Consider the following 4,100-nt stretch of genomic DNA (forward strand, 5'->3'; position numbering starts at 1 on the left):
CTCCCCATCCTCCTCCCTGTCTCCTTCACCGCCATACTGGTATGCTCCAAGACCATCTAATAGGCAGTAAGACTGGAGCAAAGCCTAGTGTCCAACCATAGCATAGAGGCTTTAAACATCTCTGGAATTCAGAGATATTCCAAATTTAATGATTGTAATTAAAACATTTTTTAATGTAGAGTAAAAATAAACTGTATTAAATCCTAATAAATTGCTAAATAGGATAATGTCAAATACAAATCACTCAACTCACTTTTTAGTAGATCTCCATGTTGGGAAACATGATTAAGGTTGAGTGGTGACTTAACTCCTGCACCTAGTACAGCAAAGGATGGACAACCTCAGCAAGTTCAGGCTCTGCTCTTCCCCAGTTGTCCAGCGCCAGAGACCCGGGTACAAACCTGACCTCGGGTGCTACCTGCAGTATGTGGAGCTAGCACGTTGGTTGTCTCCCAGTTCCCGACACTTGCCCTCCAGGTGTAAGGTTTCCTCCCGCGGACATGCCTAGTGTAAGGTTAATTGGCCACTACAAATGGGCCCAAGCATGCAGGTGAATAACATCATCTAGGAGGAGTTGATGAGATTGTAGGATTAGTATTAATGGGCGGTTGAAGGTCTACACGGGCTCGATAGTGTGAATTCCATGCTGTATCTCTCCAGTGCTCTATCTCCTTTGCTGGTTAGAGCAAGAGGGGGACTAGCTGGAGCAGCTGAAATGTCCACTCTCCTTGCCATTAAAGTCAAGGACAGAATTACAATCTGTTGGTAGGTTTGGAGTGATACAGCTTCCCCACATGATGTGTGTGCCAACAATCTAACTAACAGGTTGGCAACATCCACCCTTTGATCTTAACATTTTTGAGAGAGTATCCAGACTTCCAGAATCTACGGCAGGAACCTTAATGCATAAGAAATGGACCATAGAAATATAGAACCCGGGGGACACACAAATGAATGAACACAAGAAAACTGGTGAGCCTTGCATTGCCCTGGTGATCATGGGTTTCAAAGATAATGGGCAGGCTGACCGAGGGTGTGACTGACCAAGACTGGGAACCATTCCTTACCAAAGATAGACACAAATGGTGGAGTAACTCAGCAGGACAGGCAGCATCTCTGGATAGAAGGAATATGTGAAATTTTGGGTCGAGACCCTTCTTCAGTCAGTTACTCGACCTGTAATGAAACTCATTCTTTTTACCTAGAGATGCTGCCTGGCCTGCTGAGTTACTCCAGCATTTTGTGTCTATCTTTGGCTTCAACCAGCATCTGCAGTTCCTTCCTACGCGTGATAAGTGGATACATGTGAGGGGGAGGGCTGGGAGGTTGTTTGGCAGATTGTTGGACAAAAAGCTGGAGGTGAAAAGACCATCATCTCCGCACTGGTAATCGCTGGTCGGCGTGGACTCGGTGGATGGAGACAGTGATAGGAGGGAAACTTTGGTAATCGCCCCTAAGACCCAAGGACCAAAGTCATCCTTTATTCCCTGGATATCCCCCTGAAACACTGTCATCTCTGAATCCTGCCTCCTTGGTGGCTGGATCAACATGAAGGGGGGTGGGGGGTGAAATTTCCCTTTTAATATCTGCAAATACTGAATAATCGCATACATCATAATTGTTGATCATTAGCTGTGAATTATAACATGTGTTCAGTCCTGCGATCCCACCTGTGAAAACTGTGATCTATAACAATTGAACTGAATAATTTTGTATATAATCATAAAATAAACAGAGCTGAATGTAATACCACGTGGAGCAATGGAGTGTATAAAATTATTCCAAATTATGCCAACTGCTTCTCAGAAATTGTATGCTATCTGTGTAGCACATCAGAGCAATGGGTGACAGGCTTGTAATAGGAACAAGTTAGTCTGCCAGGCAAACTAGAAGGAAATTGTTTCACTTTGGCAGATTGCTCCATTTGCCACAGGAAGACTAAATTGAAGATAGGCTGCAATATTAAAGTTATATTCCAATTCAAACTGTACGCTCTTTCAGATCAGGTACACCAGAGATAGCCAGAAATGCAGGCTGGTAACTGGGCGGCTTAGATACAAACTGGAGACTGGTGAGTTTCTGTCCCATTACCAATTAAACTACAGAGAAGGTGAGAAAGTGAATATAGCCGAGAATGAAAACCAATGAATTAGAATCACGTTTTCAAGAGAGAGTTAGATATTGCTCTTAGGGCACTAAGCCCTAAGTGGGAACAGGGGGAACTGCAGATGATGGTTTACTCACAAGGAGTAACAGTTGATCAGGCAGCATCTTTGGTCTCAGACTATTCTTCATCTGAAGGGTCCCAACCTGAAACATCACCTATGCATACTCTCTAGAAATGCTGCCTGACCCCTTGAGTTACTCCAGCATTTTTAATTGGAAAGTGGGATTTGATTGGTAAAATATTCGAGTGAGCAGAGATTAGAAATAGAATGAGTGGGATATTAAAGGGGATTTAGAGTGAAGGAAGATTAAATTATCAGTATTTTAAATAGTGCCACCACAAAGACATGTCAATGGTGAGTGGGATAAAACTGAGTAAAATAGCAGTTGGATTAGACTGAGTGGGATATTGAAAGGTACATGGTGATCGGGGTTATGAGAGTATACTGGAATGGAATGGATGAAAGGGAGGTTGGAATTAGACTGTGGGATATTGAATTCAGAATCACCAAGGCATTCAGAATCACAGAGGCAGAATATCAACCAAGGCATTTAACTGTGTTGGTGTAATAGCTCCCACCATGAGAAACAGCTCCAAACAAACAGCCCTTCAAATATCCTCATTTGCAGTTTCTTCTGTGAATAAATACATTTTACACTTTACACGTTCTAATCATTCCAAAGGTATTTACTGGCTGTTAGGTTTTTAACATAGATTAGAAATGGTTTTCTGCCAGGGAAACCTGTGTTCATTAGCTGAGCATTCAAGCTGTGATGCTATCAACATTCAGGAGTGTATATTTGTCAGATGCACCGGATATGAAGTGGAACATTGAGTTGCCTCCTTGCTGCAGCTTTACAGGTGCATTAAACTGCTTCATATTCAGCTGGTGTTCAGCTGCAGAGAAATTGGACGCTCAGGGCTCAAGAGGAGAGCATTTCAAAGTCGTTGGTGGGGGCTGAGCAGAACGATGGGGGTTTGGTCTGTGAAATGCACCAATTTGGTCTAAATAATCCTCTCTAAAAAACATTGGGTCTGGATTGCCTCGGTGGCTAAATGTGGGTAGAATCCCAACGGCTTCAGATGTTGTGCAGAAACTGAGCAGCGGCTAATTGACTTCAGACATGAAGAAGCACCAGAGTGGACATCACGCTAGAATCCCTCCGGGAAGGTTCAGGGCACTGGAAACAGCAGTGCAGCCCCAGTGAGCATCTGCACTCAGGAAACGACAGTGCACCTCCAGAGAGGACAGGACACTGGAAACAGCAGTGACCTCTGGAGAGGACCAGCACACTGAAAGCCAGTGCAGTCCCAGAGAGGAGCAGGACATTGGAAACTCCAGCATATCTCCTGAGGACAGGACACAGGAAACACCTGTGCCCTCTGGAACTGGAACGCCAGTGCAGCCCCAGTGAAGATCAGCACCCTCGAAACGCCAGTGCAGCCCCAGAGAGGAGCGGGACACTGGAAACAGAAGAGGAGAGCACACTGGAACACCACTGCACCTCACGGACAACAGATTGGTGAAACAAGAGGTGCAGATTGAAGACCAGTCACAGAGCGAACTGTGTGGTGCACGGTGTGAGTTTGGATGTTGTGCGGGCTGCACACACTGGACCACAGTGTCAAAGCACACTTGTATTTATGTTTGAACCAGTAGCCTCCAGCTGGTCCTTACAGACCATTTGTTTGGCTGTTGTTCACCCAAAACGGTGACCTCAGGTGGCATATTGCAAACAACCGCCATTTGCAATTCATTTTCAAGCCTGGGGTTTCCAGTTGCGTTGGCACCAGGTCAAATACCAGCTGCCTCCTTGAGGAGAGTCTGATCAAGTGTGTGCCAGTGCACTGTGCATGCCACATGCCAGTGTGGACCTGCAACTCGCCTCCTTGTGTGGTGTAAGATCTCAGCCACTGGGTTCACAGGTATTAA

Source organism: Leucoraja erinacea, chromosome 33 (genome assembly GCF_028641065.1).
Source record: "Leucoraja erinacea ecotype New England chromosome 33, Leri_hhj_1, whole genome shotgun sequence".
In the NCBI taxonomy this organism is placed as follows: Eukaryota; Metazoa; Chordata; class Chondrichthyes; order Rajiformes; family Rajidae; genus Leucoraja; species Leucoraja erinaceus.